The sequence below is a fragment of the Arvicanthis niloticus genome, chromosome 4 (assembly GCF_011762505.2).
Source record: "Arvicanthis niloticus isolate mArvNil1 chromosome 4, mArvNil1.pat.X, whole genome shotgun sequence".
Classification (NCBI taxonomy): Eukaryota; Metazoa; Chordata; class Mammalia; order Rodentia; family Muridae; genus Arvicanthis; species Arvicanthis niloticus.
The window spans coordinates 42,726,536-42,750,971 of NC_047661.1; the positions used below are offsets into that span (position 1 = coordinate 42,726,536).

General features: G+C 39.0%; 1 long non-coding RNA gene across 3 annotated transcripts; it reads right to left on the reverse strand.

Annotated features, from left to right (window-relative positions):
* Positions 1-87: 87 nt before the first annotated feature.
* LOC143441994 (uncharacterized) lies at positions 88-18,444 on the reverse strand. Of its 3 annotated transcripts, none has more exons than XR_013109844.1 (4): positions 18,101-18,444; positions 5,585-5,637; positions 2,658-2,782; positions 88-225 (listed from the first exon to the last, which is right to left on the reverse strand). It is a non-coding gene; the product is annotated as an uncharacterized LOC143441994 (long non-coding RNA). The 3 variants fall into 3 exon arrangements; XR_013109843.1 differs by lacking the exon at positions 18,101-18,444 and adding an exon at positions 15,520-15,590; XR_013109842.1 differs by lacking the exon at positions 18,101-18,444 and adding an exon at positions 15,520-15,606 and having other exon boundaries at positions 199-323.
* Between the last annotated feature and the right edge of the window lie 5,992 nt (positions 18,445-24,436).

A 24,436-nucleotide genomic window follows, 5' to 3' on the forward strand; every position in this document is an offset into this window, starting at 1 on the left:
GAAGGATTTGAAATTGCTTCGTTTCTCAGATTTTTTTTAAGGAAAACATTTAAAATAGTGCCCTATTCATTGCCATAGGCAGACAAGAAAACCAGCTGAAACGGGTATCTGGACCAAACACAGGAATGATGACGATCACATGAGAAGAGCTTGTCAGATTAAGTCCAGTCATGTACATTCACCCCAGTAATGACGACCAGGAGAGTTCTCTTTCCAGCATCTCTCCTGTCAAACACCATCAGCAGGAGATATAGTCAGTCCTTCAGTGAGGAATGTGAGCTCTTTAAGTATTGAGAATGTCAGGTCAGGCACAACAACACAACCTGTGCACATGCATAAAAACAAATCCATTTTTACTCAGACCCGCTTACCATTCTGTGGTAGTCTTCCTTTTGAGTTTATTCTAATGTAGGAGACCTGGGAACAATCAATGCCTAAGGTTTTCCAGCTGCAATGTCTCTAACTAGATTCACAGGGGTAAAAGAATGTAGAAACCCTGCTTTAGTTATTGGGTCAAGTCAACTTTCTAATCTATGTTTATTAATTACAAACTGGGTGTTCTGTTCTTTTTCTTTATTTGGATTCTATTAGAAACTTATTTTTCAGAACCTTAGAGGGAAAGACATTTCTGGCATAAAATTTCATGCTACATATTTAACATACTGGCAGCACTGCACTCAGGCCAGCCTCTGTCACTCTGTATATATTAACTTGATGAACTCTCATTAACACCAGTGGGGGTAATAGAAACAGGAACACAAATGTGGAGTTTAGTGGTTGTTTAGGGTCGTATAGCTGAACTTCAGAGACCATGACCTTTTACAAACCTAGCACAACACAACAGCAGGAATAATAGTTTTGTGTCAATTTTCAATGGACTTTGAAGATTATTATATGATTAACCTCAGTGAAATCTGCTGTCACAGTTTTACAGAAGAAGACTCTAAGACCATGTATGGATGGGTTCAAGAATAGGCTATCACAGCAAGTCCATGTGCACAGGCAGGATAGGAAATTCTTTAATAGTTTTAAACTTTGTCATAGAGAGTGGAGCCCAGGAATAATATTTTCCACAAGATACAATAAACTTGGGAATATATATATGCTGACTAAATGGAATTTTTTTCCTAAATAATTACCAACTATGTAAAGCTTGTGTCTTTAGTGATGCAATCCTTCCATATGGCTCAGAAAGCCCTTTACTAGTGAGATTTCCCGCAAAATCCACAGCCACATTCTCCCCCACACTAGTCAGATAAATAATACCTTATTAGATGACCTATTTGTGTTTACTTTCTATTGAAAGTAATTCTATGTTTAAATTAGAGAATTTGCTGGGATATTATCTCTAGTTAGGAAAAATGTTGATGTTTTCATCCTGGTTTCTAAAGGTGGTAAATTATTTCACATTGCCTTTCATGTCACGTGGGCCATCCTACATGTAAGATGCACTGCTATAGTGATGTATTTGCATTATTCTCATTAAGAAAAAAAGCCAGGAATATTCTGTGCATTGTTTCTGCCTTTATTACTTGAACTTACTGAGCCTGTTACATTTCTCTCCAATGTGCTACCCATGAAATAGGCCTTAAGAGGTTTCGTAACGATGTTTCCAGAAACAAGGTCAGAGGTAACTTTGAATCTTAGATCTCATTGGCTCCAAAATATGCTGTAATCCTGCTCTAGCAATGAATTCTTCATATTTGTGTGTGTGTGTGAAATGCTGTCCAAGTGACTACCCTCAATGTTAATCTCTAGAGATCTAGGCAAGGGTTTTCTTTTTTCTTTTTCTTTCTTTCTTTCTTTTTTTTTTTTTTTGGAAAAATTGAGAGTCATAGGTGATATATGAAAGGGCTGATCTGATGAGAAATTATTTCTTCCTGAAAAAAATATAAATTTTGTCATATATTTAATCATTGAGAATTGAGTTTGAAGTTATTGTAAAGAATGTTAACTTCATAACTGTCCATAGAAAGTTGTTGTATTAAGTTAAACATTCAAACACATATGTTTAAAATTCTTCACTCTGGTTTACTTGTGGCCAGCTATAAAATATGGATCATAGTGAGAGACTTCATCCTTAGACATAAGCCACTGCTGTCTCTTACATGCTATGCAAGCTTTCTGTGGTGTTCAAATGTGTGACAAACTAGATAATAAACATTGTGTCAGAAAGTTCTTAAATTTCATAAGACTAACAGATACTTTTGGAATCATTACCACACTTAACCATTTACTACTTCGTCCACTGGGGAAAGCAGCATATGGTTTCCCTGTAGAAAGGGTGCTCTGAAGGCTAAACAGAATGTTGCCACTGTCAAAACACAAAAGTCACAGGCAGATTCAGCTGCATCTCATTTAGGGAAGCAGTGCTTGAGACCAAACACAATGTCAGTCTCATGGGTTTTTCTTCTGGCCTGAATCTGCAACACTAATGTCTGGATTATTTGAAGAGATAAATAAATCCTGCTTCCATATGAGTTATTTATCTCAAATATTGCAAAGCACTGAAATAAAAGTCATCTAACTTTGTAAACAACCAGCACGAATAGTAGCAAATCTTCAAACAGTGAAAGAAAAAAAATATTTTCCCACATGACATGTAACCTAAAACCAGCAAGTTATTTTGGAATACAGATGATGTTTATAATACTCACTGGTGATGGTGGTGGTGGCTGTGAGAATCTGTGATTTGGGACAAAGGGGAAGATGTATCCAAGGGCTAAGGAATTTGTCAGAACTCTTGGATTCAACAACCCCAAGGGAACACATGGAAATGCATCTGAAGAAAAAAGACCAAAACAAGCAAACAAACACCAAAGTATGAACATATGTCAGAGAAAAAGTAAGGCACATGTCTTCACATGCATTGTGGCCTCCTACCAATTCTTGAGTAGGATTTTAGAGTTTCTGAGTGGGCACAACAAAATGAGGCAACTCATTGACATTTTATAACCATCATTTTCACAAATCCGAGGAACCGACAGTCTTGTTATATTAATCACACAATCATTCTGTCCCCGTGTCCCATTTGCTCATTAAACTCCCAATAACAAGAGCTGTTGAGATAAAATAAACCAGAGATGAGGAAAGCATTCTAAATTCATTCAACATAAGCATAAAAATCATGTTCTAGTAAACAGGGAGAAGTTTTGATAACTTGCCAGTTCTGTGATGAACCCAATTTTAAAGAACTATCTTTAGTGATATCTAATGTGTGCCAAACATTCTGTTAATTATTAATAAATAAATAAATAAATAACCAATACTTCCTTTTACTAACTTGGGGTATTGTACCCATGAACACACAGGGATATCATAGGCTAAACAAATGGAGAAATGTACCAAGATGACTAGAATCTCATGGAAGAAGTTACATAATTCTGGCTCATTGTGAATTTGGGGGAAATGAAAATCCTACAAAGATCTGTCATGGCCAGAGTGAAGCTGGGATACACAGCCTGTGTGAGAAAATGGGACAAATCTGATAAAGAAATGATCCCACCACTGTGCAGCTTCAGACAGCATCAACAAAGTCTTTGGGAGAAGAGAGTCTTCTCATTCGAAGTCTGAGCAACTTGTACTGCAGCACATATGGAACCTTCAAGAATTTTTAGATCAAAACATTTTAGAAAGGATTTGAGGAAGTTTCAAGCAAGAAAGAAAATAAAACTTACTGAATGGTTAAGGAATTATTTTATCAGACATCATCTTGCCCTTGATCCTGACTGTCCCATTTTCTCTGTTGTAATCATGCAGTGATAACAGCCTCCAGTATACTCTTCAGTGTGCTTGTTCTTTCTCCTAAACAACTCAGACTCATATTTGACTTTTGCATGTGGTATGCCTTTTCTCAACAATATGGTTGACTAACTAAGCAAGATCCAGATAATGACAACCCCAGTCAAGATGTCAGTTTAGATAAAGAAAAAGTTGAATGTCTGTGACTAGATGAAGATCTTCAGGCAATCAATGGCTTTCGAGAATGGAAGACCATGAAAGAGCCCCCTAATAGGTTACCCAATACCAAATGGTTAGATCCGAATATGTATACTTAAAAGCAACATTAAATGAACTCTGTAGGTTAAACACACACACACACAAACACACACACACGCATATATAATGTGTGTAACAAAGATACAAAACATCTTGAACTTCTGACTGAGGAGGTATGCTGAAGGAGTTGGAGGGGGGAGTTGGAAGTATAAAAATAATGTAAATACTGTACTTCCATATGAAATTCTGAAAAATTTGCATTAAAAAACAGTATTCTATGTGATGAATAACACATTAAATTTTAGATATATAAATCAACAGATATATATTGCTTACATTATTGTATCACCAAATGAACACGTGAGTGATTTACCTTGAGAACATAATGAAAGCATTTTTAAATTGGATAGCAATTGGATTATGTTGAGTTTGAGAAGGAAGGGATTGCAAGTTTATTTATGTTTTATGTTTGAACTTAAATGGCTTCATTGGAAAATAATTCACTTGAGTTGGTAGCATGTTTTACTCTAAATCTTTTGGTTTTGGTTTTGGGTATTGTTTTGTGTTTTTGCTTTGTTTTGTTTCAGTTTTTTGTTTTATTAAGTTTTTTATTTTTGACATTTGAAATTTCAACAGACTTTCACAATTCCAAAACCACCTCATTTCAAGAAATCATCTCGTTTATAACCAATCTGTCTATTCCAAGATGACATTTAACTGCTTAACTACAAGTAAATATCAGAAAATTAAGCAAATATTTGTTTAGAATTTTATGGACTAGAAGTAATAAAGGAACAATGACATTATATAACTGAGGGTCTCAGTACTAGGTGTATAGGCTGACAACATGACTGTCCCAAGGTATGGTTAAGCAGAAGGTTTTTGTTATAGGTATGGGATAGTACATTGAGAGCCATATGGAAGAGTCTAAAGCAGAGAGAGAAAATACTATACTGACCATGGCCAGCAGGCTGGATTTGGCGATGATAAAGAGAGTGTGAGAGTGAGAGAAGAAGACAAAGAGAGGACTAAATGTGGAGGCTAAAGGGGGGCATAAATAGAGGAAGACAAGGGAGAGCGAGCGTAAACAATGTAGCAAAGTTAGAGGAGAAATGGTTAGCTGGGGAGAAGAAAACCCAGGAGCTGAAGAGGGTTAGAATAAGAGACAATGTTGGAAAAGCAAGGATGCTGGCGGAAACTCCAAAATGTGTAGCAGGAACTTGTGATACTAAGGAGACCTGCATGTGCTTTGGTATGCTAGTAGACGACACCACAGATAGCCATTTGTCCTTTCTGCCAAAGATAAGGAAATGCTTCCTCTGGTAGGCTGGAACCAAGTTCTTGAGGAATGCTGGCCTTTGTCTAATTTCAAGAACTTGAACCTGACAGAAGTTTTATTATTATTATTATTAGCTTTCTAACAATCTAAAAAGCTTTAATTTTTATTTTATAAAACAATGAAAAATAATAGTAAGGTAATAATATTAGTAGTAGCAGCAGCTGCAGCGGCAGTATTAGTAAAACAATAGTGTTGTCATTCATAAGATCTTAGGTTCAGTCTATAGTTCTGTAAAGCCCAACCAACCTCGTTTTTGAAGAAACTCCATTTTGTGTGAATCCAGGGTCTAAACTCCAATTCTGGGAAGAAAAATTACAAAGTCCACTTGAGCAATCATCCTATGACAACTCCCCGCCCCCAGCAACAGCCAGTCAGGCTACAACAGCAGGGACAAGGTACATAGAGATAACCTAAGGCATCCTGCAGAGAACAGATAACCTAGCCATGTTTGTGTTTGTTGGGTGTTTTTTGACCATGTTTGATTCCTGTAGATTATGCCAGAAGTGCAGTTTTTAAAATAATAATTTGCTGACCCATCAAACTTCCCCAAGCTTGCTGTAACTACAATAGATAACCTACAACCCTAGAGTCAGGGCTCTCATGCTGATCTCCTGTGACAGGATGATGAGAGACCTTGCTTGCCAGCTGTAATAAAAGACCCTCTGTGTTTGCATAAGAATTGGCTCCTGGGTAGTTTGGGAGTTTCTGCAACTTGGGAATAAAGTACCACATTAAATAAACAATAAAGTTAATTAACTTTCAATATCCCTTTGCTGTAAGCTCTTTATTTAATTCATGAAGACATTTTCTTTTAAGGTTTTATTTTATTTTATGTTATGTTTATAGATTTCTGGGGCTATAGCTTGTACATGGGCATGGGTTCTGTTGGGCTGAGTTGTGGGTCCCTTGTGTCTGCCCCTGCAGGCATTTGGAACCATGGCTCAGGGGACAGAATAGTAGGAATTCGACTGAGTTCACTCCATGCTGTTTTGGGCGTGCTATGGGAAGCCATGGAGCTCCACTCCAGGCTGGTCTCAAGCCCTTGGGCTCCCAGATGCCACTGAGAGGCCATAAAAGGGTTGAGACCAGGGCATATCGGCTGAACTGGCCTGAAGCCAAAAGGGGACAGGGGGAGAAGATGCAGGGCCTGCAGGGAAATGAGGCTGTTGGTCACAGCTACTTGCTTGGCTGGGCATTGGCTGGCTAGAGTTGCTGTGCAGCCTCCATGGCTGGAACATGGAAGGTCCTTCAGAAGTTTAGGCAGTGGCTTGGTAGTTGAGGACCTTCTCCACTGTTCCCCATGGCGGGCTCCAAAGATGAGAGGAAGTCCATGATCTTAAAACGTTCATTGTCATTGCAGAAAGTGGATGAAGCTGTGCCGCATGTTCTCAGGGTGGGCCTGAGGTTAAATACCCTTTGCAAGTAGGAGAAGGGTCTGGGAAGGAATGCTTAAATGGCTATGCCCTCTGGCCTTTAGGTATCTCATTAATATGGAGATCTCTTGAGGTTCTGAGGCAGCCTGTAGTCACACCATCTACCTGTGCTACGTGACACAAACCTTTCTTTGGGAGGAGCTGTAGAGGGCTGTCCTAAGTGAAAGGAACCAGAGCCCAGGTGCAAGGCTGAATATCTACTGTCCCTTTAGGGTCTCTGGGGTTCGAAGCCTGCGCTCGACCAGGTATCCAGCTACCTCTCACAGCCCACTGCCCCACAGAGATTTGTTTACATGCCAGCGCTTCATGTGCATGCAGTGTTCATGAAGGCCAGAGAAGGCATTAGATGCCTTAGAATTGGATTTACTGACTGTTTTTTAGTGGTCATATGGATACCAGGAATTGAACCTAGGCCCTCTGGATAAGTAGTCAGTACTCTTAAGTTCTGAGACATCTCTATAGCCCTGAGATTTTATTTTCTTCTGTAATATCACCTATATTATTTTAAAGTACATCCCAGGTGTGATGGTTTATATATACTCAGCCCAAGGAGTGTCACTATTAGAAGATGTGACCTTCTTGGAGCAGGTGTGTCACTGTGGACTTTACCTTTAAGACCCTCATCCTAACTGCCTGGAATTCAGAATTCTCCTAGCAGCCTTCAGATGAAGATGTAGACTTCTCAGCTCCTCCTGCATCATGCCTGTCTGCATGCTATCATGCTTGCACCTTGATGATATTGGATTGAACCTCTGAGTATATTAGGTGCATTGTACCTCAGAGTTAACTTAAAGGAGATGGTATATAATAAAGCTAATGCAATTAGCAATATTGTACTGAATAATTTTACATCGACTTGATGCAAGCTAAAGTCGTCTGAGAGGAGAGAACTGCATTTGAGAAAAAGCCTCATAGACAAGCCTTTAGGGCATTTTCCTAATTAGTGATTCTTGGCATAGGACCCAGCTACAGGTGGTCCCATGCTTTATCTAGTGGTCCTGAGTTCTGTAAGAAAGCAAAGAGCAAGCAACTAGACAGCCCCCCCCCCCTCCTTGGCCTCTGCATCAACTCTTTCTTCCTGATTCTTGTCCTGTTTGAGTTTCTGCCCTGGGTTTCTTCAGCAATAAACAGTGGCATGAAAGTAAGCCAAATAAACAATCTCTTTCCTTCCCATGTTGCTTTTGGTCATGGTGTTTTATCATGGAAGTAGTAATCCCAACCAAGACAACTATGAATAAAATAAAGACAGCACTCTGTAAAGTCCAATACATTTATTACTTATAGCTGCCTTCAAAAGTTCCCATGAAAATCTTGAAACCTAAAATTAGAGCACATCTTGAAATAATAGCTCATAAAAATATGTATGTTAGGCTTCAGTTTAAATTATTATATTTTATTATTATTCCTTAGAAAACTGTTTTTTTTTTTTTTTTTCCGAATAAGAAACAGAAAGGGGATGGATTTGGTTGGGAGGGAACTTGGGGAGGATCTAAGGGGAGGAGAGAGAGGGTAACCATGATCAGAATATATTATGTCAGAAAACATCCATTTTCAGTCAAAGGAAAAAATACTTAGGAAAAAGTATGTACTTTAATCTATTCATGAATAAAGGGGATCTGTACTGTTGTGGTAAATATTATTTGAGGGTTTCTACCCTACTTATAGCATTTATATCCCAAATAAAAGACACAAAACCTTTATGTTTATAATAAGCTCTAAAGCACTAGAACTGGCCACATATCAATCCTCTAAGCTATTTTGTTTACTTCCTGTCAATAACTCTGAGATATCACTTGTCCAGTTGTGCCTGAGCCACTCCTACACCAACAGGCTTACCCTTATGGCCATGCACTTATTATCCACTCACCACACAGTGGCTTCCTTCTTCCCCTGTATCCTCATGGCCCCTTCCCTAGAAGCCAAGGTCAGGAACCCCAGTCCAGCCCCTTTCTTCTGTCCAGCTAAGATGTAGGCATCTTTATGCCTACAGGGCATCAGGGATAACTATGGTGCAAGGTTCACATAACAAAAGCTAGTATATGTGACAATCTCTTCATTGTCTTCAAGCAACCATATCTTGCAGTACAGAATTTAGCATTTGAATGCATAACAGCACCAGACCAACCCTACTACACCAAACAATAGTCATTTGTCATGTAGTGACTAGGCTATTGGGTTAGGAGGTGTCCCTGGCTTAGGCTCAGTCATTATCCTGCTCTGTCTCTCCCCTGTTGCACTCTGCATTGTATGATGCTGTACTGCTTAGAGTTATCTGAATTACAAAACTCTGAAGGAGAACACAGATGGCATGAGACTGTAGAAAGTAGTTAGTTTCTGGTTTTATTATCATGACATCAGAGAACTTACACCAATCCACTTTCAGATGGTTATCTGTATGTCAATTTAACTCTGAAACTGCACAGTTTCCTACTTGATAAAACTTGATATTTCTTAAATCAGCCATTTCTCCTTTGATCATTCTTTCGTGTTTTGTTTGTAATAATCAAATCATAGTCTAATTAATTTAATAAGTTACTATGCACAAGTTGCATAGTGACAATTATTTTAAAAAGCAGAAAATGGAATCTTTAGTTTTTTCCATAACAGGTCAAGTTCTTTTATTTCAGAGGTCAAGGTCCTGGGACTCATTGCAGAATACACAGTCCCAGAGAGCAGCAGCATAGACTATCATAATAACTATGTTATCCAGGCTAACTACAGTGTTAAGGAGTAACTTCAATAAAGTTTTCTATTAGTATTTAAGCAAAAATGCTATGAAGGACTAGTGACGTGGCTTCGTGGTGAAGAGTGTGTATTGCTCTTGCAGAGGACTTTGATCCCTTGCATCCCCATCAGGACATTTGCAACTGCCTGTAATTCCACCTCCACAGGATCCTATGCCTCTGACCTTCTTTGGCACCTACATGCATGCCCCCCCACACAATTTAAAATAAGCCTTTTAAAGTAATTTTAGCAATAATATTTTTTTAACAATGTTATTATTGAATTTCACAGTGGTATTAACTCTTCAGTGTCATGGGTCATGACTTTCTCATGACCCTGAGCTTCCTGGATGTGTTTACTCAGGGATACTAAACATGTTATTTCTACGTGCAAAAATGGAAAATAAAAAATGATCAAAATGTTTCAACTGAAGTTGAGCAGGTGTCCCATGCCTGTCATGCCTACAGGAGAAGCTAGAGGCAGGGGAGTGCATGATGTTGAGGCTGACCTAAGATTATATGTAATGTGACTTCTGAGGGAGCCATGGTTATAGAGTGAGATTGTGTCTCCATAAAATGGAAACAAAGTTAACAAAATTAAATTATTCTAGTTTAGAAGGACAAATATCATGAAAGAACACAATAAGGAATACAAAATGTAGATATACAATGTTCTACGATCTGTGCTCCTAAAGATGAAGTGATGTCACCAGCAATGTTATTCAAAGTGAAATACAAATAAAATCTGACTTATATGGGTGTTTAACAGCAGATTTTCCTTCTTTGCAAATGTATCACTTCAGTATTAAAATCCATTTGCATGGATTCTTTGAAGATCAACAGACTGGCAGAGACCATTGTGTCTTAAATGAGAAGAGAAGTTGCCTCAAAATTGTAAATTTATCTTGAGCTACACACACACACACACACACACACACACACACACACACACCCCACTTGAAAAATAAAGTACAGAACTCCTTTGTTAGATTTTTTTTTCTGTTCTGTAAAGAACAAGGTTCCACAGCTGAGCAGCACCCTTGACTTCCTTGTTGCTATGGAGACTCACAGGCTCAGTTCCAGCCCCATCTCAACACTCCACCTCAAGCCCAGTTTCAGTTGATTTAGCCTTTGTCCCAGTCCCAGACTAAATCTCACCCCAGTGCCAGTGTAGGGCTTGTATCCAGCCATGTCTCTCAGATAAGACTAATAAAGAACTAGGCTCAATTCTACTCTTAGGATCAACATTGAGATAGACTTAGCCTCTGCTCAGGGATGAGCCCAAAACCCAAGAGCAACCCCAGACCTGGGCTCCTGGGTGTCTGATCTTAACTTTTTGTATTACTACCTAGAAGTACAGGTGAATAGGAACTATTTGAAGAGAGAACTGTACTAAAGTGTAGTGTACTAAAGGGTACATGCTTAAATCTTTAGTATCTGAAGATCTAGCAAAGACAAGGCAAATATTCAGTCTCATACATTTTTGGTAGAAGGTTCTGCATTACTCTTGTTCTTTGATGTTTACATACATGTGAAAACTTCATGAGTGAACGTTAATGTTTTAATCCCATTTCTCAGTGGCTGTGCATAGGCTGCAGTGGCTGTTTTCAAGAGGAGTAGATGGCAGGAAATAATCAAACTCAGGGCTGAAATCAACCAAGTAGAAACAAAAAGAACTATACAAAGTATCAACAAAACCAGGAGCTGGTTCTTTGAGAAAATTAAAAAGATAGACAAACCCTTAGCCAGGCTAACCAGAGGGCACAGAGACAGTATACAAATTAATAAAATTAGAAGTGAAAAAGAAGACATAACAACAGAAATTGAGGAAATCCAAAAAAAAAAAAAAAAATCAGATCATACTATAAAAGCTTATATGCAACAAAACTGAAAAATCTGGATGAAATGGACAATTTTCTAGACAGATACCAGGTACCAAAGTTAAATCAGGAGCAAATAAACCATCTAAATAGTCCCATAACCTCTAAAAATATAGCAGCAGTCATTAAAAGTCTCCCCACCAAAAAAGACTAGGGCTAGATGGTTTTAGTGCAGAATTCTATCAGACCTTCAAGGAAGACCTAATACCAATTCTCTTCAAACTATTCCACAAAACAGAAACAGAGGGAACACTACCCAATTCGTTCTATGAAGCTACAATCAGGCTCATACCTAAACCTCACATAGACCCAACAAACAAAGAGAACTACAGACCTATCTCCCTTATGAATATCAATGCAAAAATACTCAATGAAATTCTCCCAAACCGAATTCAAGAACACATCAAAACAATCATTCATCATGATCAAGTCGGCTTTATCCCAGGAATGCAGGGATGGTTCAATATTCAGAAATCTATCAATGTAATCCACTATATAAACAAACTCAAAGGAAAAAAACCACATGATCGTCTCACTAGATGCTGAGAAAGCATTCGACAAAATTAAACACCCTTTAATGGTAAGTCTTGGAAAGATCAGGAATTCAAGGTCCATACCTAAACATAGTAAAAGCAATATACAACAAGCCAGTAGCCATATCAAATTAAATGGAGAGAAACTTGAAGCAATCTCACTAAAATCAGGAACTAGACAAGGCTGTCAACTCTCTCCCTACCTTTTCAATATAGTACTGGAAGTCCTAGCTAGAGCAATTAGACAACAAAAGGAAGTCAAAGGGATACAAATAGGAAAGGAAGAAGTCAAAATATCACTATTTGCAGATGATATGATAGTATACATAAGTGACCCTAAAACTTCCACCAGAGAACTCCTAAACCTGATAAACAACTTCAGCAAAGTGGCTGGATATAAAATCTACTCAAACAAATCAGTAGCCTTCTGCTACTCAAAAAATAAACAGGCTGAGAAAGAAATTATGGAAATGATACCCTTCACAATAGTCACAAATAATATAAAATATCTTAGAGTGAATCTAACCAAGCAAGTGAAACATTTTTAAGTCTCTGAACTTCAAGTCTTTGAAGAAAGAAATCAAAGAAGATCTCAGAATATGAAAAGATCTCTCATGCTCATGGATTGGCAGGATTCATTTAGTAAAAATGGCCATCTTGCTGAAAGCAATCTACACATTCAATGCAATCCCCATTAAAATCCCAACTCAGTTCTTCACAGAGTTAGAAAGAGAAATTCTCAAATTAATTTGGAATAACAAAAACTCAGGATAGCAAAAAACATTTTCAACAATAAAAGAACTTCTGGAGGAATCACCATCCCTGACCTCAAGCTGTACAACTGAGCAATAGTGATTAAAAACTGCATGGTATTGGTACAGAGACAGGCAGAAAGATCAATGGAATAGAATTAAAGATCTAGAAATGAACCCACACATCTATGGTCACTTGATTTTTGACAAAGGAGCCAAAACTTTCCAGTATAAAAAGAACAGCATTTTCAACAAATGGTGTTGGTTCAACTGGAGAACAACATGTAAAAGAATGCAAATCATTCCATTCTTATCTCCTTGTACAAACCTCAAGTCCAATTGGATAAAGGACCTTCACATAAAACCAGATAAACTGAAATTAATAGAAGAGAAGGTGGGCAAGAACCTTGAATACTTGGGCACAGGGGAAAAGTCCTGAACAGAACACCAATGGCTTATGCTCTAAAATCAAGAATTGACAAGTAGGACCTCATAAAATTGCAAAGTTTCTGTAAGGCAAAGGACACTGTCAATAGGACAAAATGGTAACTGACAGATTGGGAAAAGATCTTTACCAATCCCATACCTGATAGAAGGCTAATTTTCAATATATACAAAGAACTCAAGAAATTAGGCTCCATACAACCATATAACCCTATTAAAAATTGGGGTACATAGTTAACAAAGAATTCTCACCTGAGGAAACTCAAATGGCCAAGAAGCAACTGAAGAAATGTTCAGCATCCCTAGTCATCAGGAAAATGCAAATCAAAACAACCCTGAGATACCACCTCACACCAGTCAGAATGGCTAAGATCAAAAACTCAGGTGATAATAGATTCTGGCAAGCATGTGGAGAAAGAGGAACACTCCTCTATTGTTGGTGGGATTGCAAGCTGGTGCAACCACTCTGGAAATCAGTCTGGTGGTTCATCAAAAAACTGGACATAGCATTACCTGAGGATCCAGCTATGCCAATTCCTGAGCATATGCCCAGAAGATGCTTCAACATATAACAAGAACATATGGTTGATTATGTTCATAGCAGCCTCATTTATAATAGCCAGAAGCTGGAAAGAACCCAGATGTCCTTCAACAGAAGAATGGATACAAAAAATGCGGTATATTTATAACAAGAGAATATTACTCAGCTATTAAAAACAATGAATTCGAGAAATTCTTAGGTAAATGGATGGAACTAGAAAATATCATCCTGAATGAGGTAACTCAATTACAAAAGAATACACATGGTATGCACTCACTGATAATTGGATATTAGCCCAGAAGCTTGAAATACCCATGATTCAACTCACAGACCACATGAAGCTCATGAAGAAGGAAGACCAAGTGTGAGTGCTTCGGTTCTTCTTATAAGGAGTAACAAAATACTCAAGGGAGCAAATATGGAGACAAAGTGTGGGACAGAAACTGAAGGAGGGGCCATCTGGAGACCATTTTACATGGGTATCCATTCCATGTGCAGTCACCAAAGGTAGACACTGATGTGGATGTCAGGAAGTGCATGCTGATAGGAGACTGATATGGCTGTCTCCTTAGAGGTCCCCCAGAGTCTGACATATCCAGAGGCAGATACTCACAGCTAACCATTGAAGTGATCAAGGAGTTTGCAATGGAGGAGTTAGAGAGAAGACTAAAGGAGCTGAAAGGGTTTTCATCCCCATGAGGAGAGCAACAATACCAACCAACCAGAGCTCCCAGGGTCTAAACCACCAGCCTGGGAGCACATAGAGAGGAACCCATGGCTCCAGCTGTATATGTAGGTGAGGATGGCCTTGTTGGGCATAGGTGGGAGAGGAGATCCTTGGTCCCATGAAGGCTGGACACTGATTGTGGGAGAATTCGAGGGTGGGGAGGTGGGAGTGGGGTGTTCGGTGGGGGCACATCCTCATAGAAGCAGGAGGAGGGGGATGGGATAGGAGGTTCCTTGGGGGGGAGTGGAGTAAGGGGATTACACCTAAAATGTAAATGAAATATCTAATAAAATTGTTTTTAAAGGAGTGCAGCTGATCAGACCTCTATAAGTGTCTTATTAGCCCTGGACATTGTGAAACTCACTATATAAAGAAGGTTAACCTTGAATTCCTAGAGATGCCCCTGCCTCTGCCTTGTGAGTGTTGTGACTAAAGTCATGCACCACCATTCCAGCTGGAGACAACTTTCTAAAGATGTCTGCTAGTGTAAGACTATGAGGAGCTAGGGTTATTCCATCGCCTCTGATTTAGCAGTCTGCTTCTACTGCTCTATGGTTACAGAAGACTTTAGTGGGGTACATGTTGAATGAGTAGCTGAAACTTTCAGGCTTGTACTCTTACAGGTTTTATATAAGAGTTGTCTCTTTCACTCTAATTTTCTGCAAATCCACTAGGACTCTCCATTTTACCATCCAAGTGGTCAGTTACCATCAACATTTGCAACTCTAACAATAACCCCCCTAAAAATAATCTCCGTGTGATAAGCCCTCCTTCCCTTTTATGTAGAAAACATTTTCATATCGGCCTACATTTTCACCTATCCTTAAGACTCCATGTCCAGCATCCTCTGGAGGCTAAGCTTCTTTGTAGCTCTAACAGTCTTGGTGATCTCAAAGTCTTGGATGTTATGATGCTTGGGTTTTGAAATTCCTGGCCGGTGAGTTTTTAAATAACATTTTAATTTATTCTTCAAAAAATGCTATGTGTGCGCATGCACTGTGTCTTGATCACATCCATCTCTCTCCTCCTATCCCAACTCACTCTGGAACCTCAAAATCAGCCCCATCCTAACATCATGTCTTTTTTATGCATTTATTTGTTTGATTTTAACCCACTAAGTTTTCAGTAAGTGCTGCTAATACACTTACTAAGCACATGTTTGTGAGGCCAGCCACTGGGATATAGGCATCTTCCAGTGGCAATCTATAGACAGATGAAAGTGATCCTCTAAGCTCAAGCAGCCACCGGCATCCAAGCTTACCAGCTAGGGGTGGGGAATGAGTACCCCTCTCCACTTCATGGTGGAATTTTAACTGGATGTAGGTGTTACACAGATAATCACAGTTGTAAGTTTATTTGTGCAATAGTCACGTCATGCCTAATAGATAGCACTTCAAGGCACTCTACTGTATTCTCCAGCTCTAATGTTTTAACCCTTCTCACTCAATGTTCCCCTAGCCCTGAGAAGGAGGTGTGGAGCAGGTTATTAGAGGTGTCCCACCAGCATCTGGCACTCACAACCATTCATTCTCCATACTTTGAATAGTATGAGTCTCTGCATTAACAATTGCCCACTGTAGTAAGAAATTTCACAGTTTGAGGTTGAGAACAATGCAAATATGTGCTCCAAGCCATACACATTTGTAAGGCAGCTCAACAGTATGACCCTTTACAAAATTAGCACTATTCCCTGCCTTCTTTGAGGCCTATAACTCTCCTGGCCATGGCTTTTGACCATGACTAAGAATAAATTCTGTACTGCAGAATAAGCCTCAAATCTAATCACAAAAGCTTTGGTTACCCCAATAAACATTTTTGCCATTATTGTACAAATAGGCACATTTCTCCTGGCAGTTGATATCCATTTCAGCATGCGATATGCAGTGCTGGGTAAAACAACTGATTGCTTTTACTCCCAGGCAGCCCGAAGAGCACCATCTACACTGTGAAAGCTAGCAATCAGGAAATAATTTCCTGATTAGTTCAAGACTGTTTCTCTATTTATCCATCTAGTTATGGTGAACAGCCAGAAGCAATATCTATAGACCTTCCTCTCAGTCCCTTTTAAAGTTCTATTTTAAAATTACAGTTACATCATGCACCCTTTCCTTTTCTCCATGACCTCTCATACATCCTTCCTTGCTCTCTTTCAAATTCATGGCCTCATCTTTCATCACACACACACACACACACACACACACACACACACCCACACACACACACACACTCCCAGGGAGGAGCACACCAATTGATTATCTGATACCAAATGGCTTTTAATGTTTTCACCATAATATGTCAATATATTATAGAGAATTTTTTTTTTTGGTCCTGTTTATTCAGTGCTTTTGGGTCTCTTGTACCTGAATGGACATCTTTTTCTCTAGATTGAAATTTTTTTCTTTGAAATTTTTTAAAAATATTTTCTCTGATTTTGGCATGCCATTTTTTTTCTGTGTCCTTATTAGAATATTAGGTCTTGTTGTTTCCCAGAATTTTTCCCATGTTCTGTTCACTTTCTTTTTATATTTGGGCTGATCTTTATCTTGTATTTCAACCCCCCCCACCTTATTTCCCAGCACCTATACTTTGTATTTAATATGACCCATCTGATTGGTGAAACTTTGTGCTGAGACATTATTGCTTTACTGAGTATTCTTTTTTTTATTTTTATCGCACTTCAATTTGCCTTTTATTCAGCAACACTATCTGCTTTTTAATGCATTTTTTATCTTATATTGATCTTATTTTACTCAACCCTTTGCTTTTATTTTCCTAGAACATATTCATGTCTTCTTTGAGTTTTTTAATATACTTGTAGTCATTCTTCTGATGTTTTGGGGGACAGAGCCTCATTATGTAGACATGGCTGACATAAAGTACTAGATTTTGGTGAGTACATGTATACTATTTTATATCTCTGTGTGCTTCATATTGATTTTGTTTCTGCATCACCAGGATTTGAGCATCTGAGTACTTGCTATTCTCTCTCCCTCCCTCTCTTCCAGACTTCTCCCTCCCTTCCTGCTCTCTCGTCTCCTTATGTTTGTCAGTATAACGTACTGATCAATCTTTCTTACCTTTGTGTTGAGTGTTATAAACTATGTGAGTTTGCAGTCTGTCTCCTGTAATGCTACTTACTCCCATCGTCATTCAGGAAAGTAAAACCGTATCTGGTTTATATTAATAGCAGTCAAGCTGAAGTAACAAAGGTGCCCCCACCCCCAAATAAAAAGCTTTGGTTCAAAGCAGTTCAGCAGTTCAGCAAGTAGGTGACTCTGCCCCAAAGGAACATGTGAGGACACAGAATCTTCCACTTCCATTCAATCTCTCTACCACACCACATGATTTTTTATTCATATCTACAATTACACATACACTAATTTTATGTCAGAACTTGATGATAGATAGTGTTATGCATTCCCTCTTTTAAAATTAGCAAAACAAACATAACTCCTGTCTATTTCTATTAACTAAAATTCCATCTGATGATTATTTCTGGCTTCTGGAGTGTGAAGCAAATTTAGCTTCTAATTTGTTAGGTCAGACACAGCACAATGCTCTATTTCTAAAGACAGAAAAGAAGAATCACTCTAGTGGAATAAAATATAATAACATTAATTTTGGCATAACAACTTAGAAGTTTTCTTCTGGTCCAGTAACCAAGAAATAGTATTTGAATACAAACCAACCAACTACTTACAGGCCAAGTACTTCCAATTAAGTACTTACAAAACGTAACTGGATATTTCAGACCAGCAGACTCTTCAGTAGTACGTTCGGAGATATTCTGCTCATTGTAAATATTGAGCAACGTTTCCTGCTTTGAGCTCCTGGGTGTCAGCAGCACCTCTCACCCGAGGTAAGAACCAGAACATGTCTCCAAGCATTTCAAAAGGTTGAGGGGTTGGGGATGGCAAACTTGTCCTAATAGAGAACCACTGCTATAGCTACACAGTGTTACCTTGGAGATTCTACTCTATGAATGGGGTTGATTCTGTATCCTGTTCTTTAATCCTCACACATTAGCAGCTATAAAACATATTGTAACACGTGAGAGGAAAAGAAACATTGTCTTACGCATTACCGAACTAGCCAACATCTAGTGTTGCTTAGTTGAGACTTTCTATCTTTCCTGTTTAAAAAAAAAACGAGTGAGTCAACAGTCAAATCTTTATTTTTCCTATACTTTGACCTTAAGGTTCTCTCACAGAACCTCCCAAAGGCTAATCTTTTTTGTATATGCATATCTCTATTGCTTTCCATTATTATTTCTTCTAATGAAGAAAATGATGTGTCTGTCTGAAAATAGATACTTCAGACTCAAAAAGTTTATCTTTCACTCCAGATCAGTTGGTTGTATGTAATATGGACTCCAGTAAAGTTAAAGTGTCTTAGACAAAACAGGAAATTGGCCCATCAAGCCACAGAATTATCTTTCATTGTATATAAATTGTTAAGATACAAAATAAAACTTTTATGTTATAGCAGAGAAATTTCTGTATCTGACTATGAAAATGTTAACTACGAGTAGAGACTTTCATTTTCCATATTTTTTTTTTACTTAAAAATCTAATAGTGTTAATTTTGCTTATTCTGTTAGATGAATTGAGGAGGCTAGCAAAGAACTTGTAACAACCACATTTTATCAAGAATCTAGTCTCTTTTGTTTATTTCAATTTGTGAGTTCTCTCTTTGAAGTTAATTTTTTCCCTTTTTATTTGTTATTTATTTACATTTTAAATGTAAATCATCCTTCCCAGTTTCCCCTCCACAAACTCCCATCTCTTGCCCCTCCTCCTGTTTCTATAAGTGTGCTATCTCTACCCACCCACCCACTCCTACCTCACCACCCTGGCATTCCCCTACACTGGGGCATTGAGTCTTCACAGGACCAAAGTCCTCCTCTCCCATTAATGCCAGATAAGGCCATCCTCTGCCACATGTGCAGCTGGAGCCATGGGTCCCCTCCATGTGTACTCTTTGGTTGGTGGTTTAGTCCCTGGGAGCTCTGGGGGTCTGATTGGTTGATATTGTTGTTCTTCCTATGAAGCTGCAAAGCCATTCAGCTCCTTCAGTCCTTTCTCTAACCCCTCCATTGGGGTCCCCAAGCTCAGTCTGATGTTTGGCTTAGAGCAACCACATCTGTATTGGTCAGGTTTTGGCATAGCCTCTCAGGGGACAGCTATACCAAGCTCCTGTCAGCAAGCACACTTCTTTTTTTTTTTTAACTCTCTCTAGTTTTTATTCATAGTCATAAACTTAACTCTGCGAACCAGCCAGACTTGGAGGGGAATGAGAAAACTGTGGAACCCCAAGAACTTCAGTGAGAGTAAAGGTTGTGGGGTACTGTGAGTATCTGGGGTAGGGTGCTCTCCTGAGTTACAGGAAACAAAATGAAAATACCTTATAAACATGTCTAAATGAAGTCTTCTGGCCCACTGTCACGGTTACAGTTAATTTTACTTATTTACTCAGACTTCCCAGGGTGATCACACGCATGTACAGTCTATCACTCACTGTGCAAGCCCACACTCGTGAATAGATGTTGAAAGATGCTTTCATGAACCTGAAAGACAATGAAGTTAAGTTGAACTGGTTGCTTAATTGAGCAATAGTCCATAACCACATTTTAAAAAAGTTGTCATGTAGACACTATTGATGGAAATAAACAATATAATAATATATAAATTCATTTTTTTAGTGTTTTTGTTTGTTACTTTATTTATAAAGGAGAAGTGTCCCTATGAATACAAATCTTGGCCAAACTAGGAAATCCTGCTCCCCACCACCACCACCACCACCCCAGCCCCCGAAAGTATCTGCAATCTAAAGGCAAGCTATGTTCTTTTACTGCCCTCTTGTGGTCATCATTTGTCACTGCACTGTCAAGGACAGCAAAAGCATTTCAAGTCCTCAGCAGGCTATTTGATAACGGCAATTTAGAAACTTATGTGTTGTAACCCCATGTAGTTAATTTAAATATTTTCTCTTGTGCTGTTTTGCCAAGAAGATTGCCCAGAGAAACACGTAGATGTTTTCATACCAGAAAATAATCCAAATTGGCAAAAATTGTAAGTCAGCTAATGACTGGGCATGAAGATGCTTTTCTGGTGAATTAACAACATCTTCTCAATTAAGTTCTTTATAAAAGAATTCTGTTCTAAGCTTTCGTCCTTGGTAATGAAGTTCCTCTTGTGCCTCTTCTGCCTCATAGAACATGTAGACTGCTGGACATTCACTGCGTTGCCCTGTGAGTTGAGGGTGACTGGACCACCATGTTGCCAGACAGTCCCACGTGTTTCTTTTCATGCTTTCCATGACCAGCGACTCACTGGAGTCTGACTGCCTGCCCCGTTCTCTCATTTCTGCCTCCTGCTCAGAAGATGTCTGCAGACTCTGCTCTTGGAACACTGATTCTCCAACATGACCCGATCTGAACATTACAGGACAGCTAGCTCACATTGGCCTTCTTTTGACAAAACGAAGGAAGCACAAAGCTTTCAGATGTTTCAAACAGAAGACAGCCCATGCTGACACAGGGCATTAGGATGTGAAAGAATACCTGAAGTTGTATGTGAAATCTTTTTTGCTATTTTTTATTTTATTTTACAGTTCTGGGGGCCCAAATGCATACATCTGTTGAGGGCCTTTGTTCCTCATTGTCCTGTGGAAAAAGATAAAAAGGTGAGAAATTATGTGTAGTAAGATCAGGAAAGGACTGCTATACTGTCTTTTGATCAAGACCAGACTCTGATAATAACTAATTCTCCCTGATAATAATGTCATTAATTCATTAGAAGGGCAACTTTATCATGTCCTTCTCATTTCTGAATGGTCCCCCTCCACTATACTTGTGTTTTGGGTTGCTTTTTAGCACATAAGATTTAAAGTCACTTCCAAGCCATAGTACAAGGTATCTATCTCAAGACCCCTAGTTACTCAAGCACTAGTTAACTTAGACCCTTCTGGAAGTCCTGTTAGCACAGAGCCTTCCTAGTCACTCCCAAAGGTTCTTCTTGACTCAGTGGGTCTAGCTGAGTTCTGACCTGTGCATTTCTACAGGCTGCCAGATGTGTTGCTGACAATGTCCCTACCTTTACAAACTACCCCAAACTACTCCAAACTGTCTCTTCTCATGACTCACAGTGAGGCCTGTGTAAAGCGTAATGACACTTTGTTTCCTGTAGGGTTAAACCTTAGAATCATGGTATCTGCACACACTGAGGTCATTGGAAACATGTCATGTTTCCTGGCTATACTGAATTGTTACAATATCATCTTGCAGAGAAATTCAAATGATTAGTGGTTGATATATCATTTTATAAAACATGTAACTCAATATTTTAATGGTGGGCATCTAACACTATTGTATGAGTTAATTCTCCTTTGGCTGTGACAATGAGCCTGACAAAGAACAGTTAAAGAGGAGGTGTGTGGCAGGTCATAGTTCCAGTCAGGGCACAGAGATGGAGCTGAGAACTTGAGGTGTTTGGTCAAGGTGCACCAAGAGGTGAACACAGATATGTACAGGGATTTTTTTCACTTATACACACACACACACACACACACACACACACACACACCACTTGAAATTCATTCTGTCCCCCAACCCAAAGGAAGTTGGCATCTACAGAGTGGGTCTTCCACTCCTCAGCTGAACATTTTTGGAAATGTTCACAGACACATCAGTGTGTCTCCAAACCCAGTGAAGCTAACAAAGAGTTTGACCATCGCAGCTGTCAATCACAAATAAGAGTCTTTATGTTTGAAATAGCTCAGAGACTCCTGATCATGACTTCATCTTCCTGATAGATAACATAAACCTTACAGTCAAATACAAATACAAGTAATTTTACAACCCTTCAATTGTTTAACACAAATGACATTTAAACCGCTGTAATGGTTTCCCCTTTTAACCAGAAAGTTAAAATTTCTGAAATGTCTTGCAATAATAGAAACAAGTTTCAAAACCAAGGGAATGTGTGTATCCAGTGTTCCAGAGGAAGTGTGTGCTCATCTTGTTGGGGCAGTCAGCTCCTGACTAACAAGATGATTCTGTAAGAGGACACTGGCTGCTTTCAATTCATGTCAAGGGTGAGATTCCAGGACTTCACTTGAACTGTGCTGGCCTCCTGCCAGGTTCCCTATAACAGGCCTCACTCTGCAAACCACGCTTTGGACTTTTTGTCCATCTACATTGGAAAGATCTGCAGACATTCTCACAATGGCGAGGGTGTCTGCTCACAGTAGAAAGTACTGGCCTTGGTTCTGATTTTTGATGTAGATGCTAGGTCCTTTCCCGGACAGGAGAGGAGGAGGTTGTTACAGGCTTAGAACTGAGGCACTGACAGGTTCCAGGTACCCAGGACTGTGTTCCTAAAGACAAGAACAGCGTAATGGGAACATCTGGAACATTTTCAACGCACAGGGCCCGGTCCCTCCAGCAGATAAGATGTTGAAATACTGGCCTCTGCTTCCTGCCTTCTGTTCTGTCCTGATCTTTATATTAAGCACCTTTTGAAAATCTCAACCACATAAAAGGGACTCAAGAATTAATATTTATGAAAAAAATCTCTCTTGCTTCTCTTTTTGTGTTTGTTTCCACCTATGAAATATAGAAACAAACTATTTTTTCCTATTCATTATTGTAGTGTGCCTGGCGTACATCATACTGACTTAATCACTTAAGGGAGATTCTGCAATCTTCCTTTCTTGGTGAGAGTCAGAATAATCCCAAGAAAAGAAAATTCATTAGAAATTTTTAATATCTCAAAATTATTGGTATTAATCCCAGCCTGACTTCACTAACTCCGTGGCCAGCAGTCATAGCAGCAGACAAATATACCTGTGCCCTTTAAAAAGTCCCTGCCATCACTGCTCTGTTGCTCGATAGTTCTGTCTCTCTCACTCTTTTTATCTCTTTGTTTTTCCCTCTCTCCTTTGTCCCAGATCTGAGAAGCCCTCTTGCTCCCTTCATCCCAATAAATCGCTTACAAAAAGATCTGTTGTAAAGTGGGGTCTTTGCAGCATTTCTAGGCATTCACCTTCCAAGGTTACTTCCACCGCAGAACCACCAACAGTTGGTAACATGAGTGATAATATAAACATCCTTGTGGAGAGCTGTCCATCCAGTGTAGCTATACACAGCAGTCCCTGCTCACCAGAAGGATAGTCTGTGGTTCCATGTAGAAGGTCCACATTTTACTAAAATTCAAGTCTTGTATTACTCAACCACCTAGCTAGCTTCTGTCAGGGGTTTGTTTGTTTGGGGTTTTTGTTTGTTTTTTTTTTAATTTTTGTTTTTATTTCTAACCTTTGGGAGCTCCTTTACTGTAGCCAATTCATATGGATACACTGTGTGTCATGCAGTTCAAAACATACCTTGCTTTCCTTTGACTTACATGTAATTTGAAAATGTAGAATTTGCTTTTGGCACCATGAAGAGACTTTCTAGCTATCGTTTTGTTATTAATTTCTAGTTTATGGTTTGAGAACATGCTGGGTATAATTTTTGTCTTTGTAAATTCCTTAAGGTGACTTTTTGGGCTCACAAGACAGAATGCCTAGGAAATTCTGGCTCAGAACTTGAAAACTTTAGGAACACAGCACAAAGGACGAAGGACTTTGTGCCCACAGATCTCCAGGGACAGCAGGAATGTTAGGAAAGCAGAATTGGGTTTTCTAATGGAAAGAGGTAATATCTGTTCTTTCACCCAGAAAGCTGGGAATTGGGAATGAGTTATATCCCAGTGATCTGTGATCTCTGTTAGAGCAGACCACATCAAGCTCTTATAACCAGAGGTTGCTAGTAGTCTAAATGACCCTTACGGCCATGAACTCCCCAAGATACCACAACCAGAATTAGAGGTAGTTCATATTACTGAGAATAGACTAGCTACTTCCTTAGGCCCTTAAGCCAGTACAAGTAGCCTATCTACAGAACCCATCTTTGTGGAAGAAATGACGTGTACCCTGAGTTGAATTTTGATGGGATTACACTTCCTTGTGCACCAGAGATTATACCATACCAAGAAACTGTTTTTCCTAAGTATATTATGTTTAAAT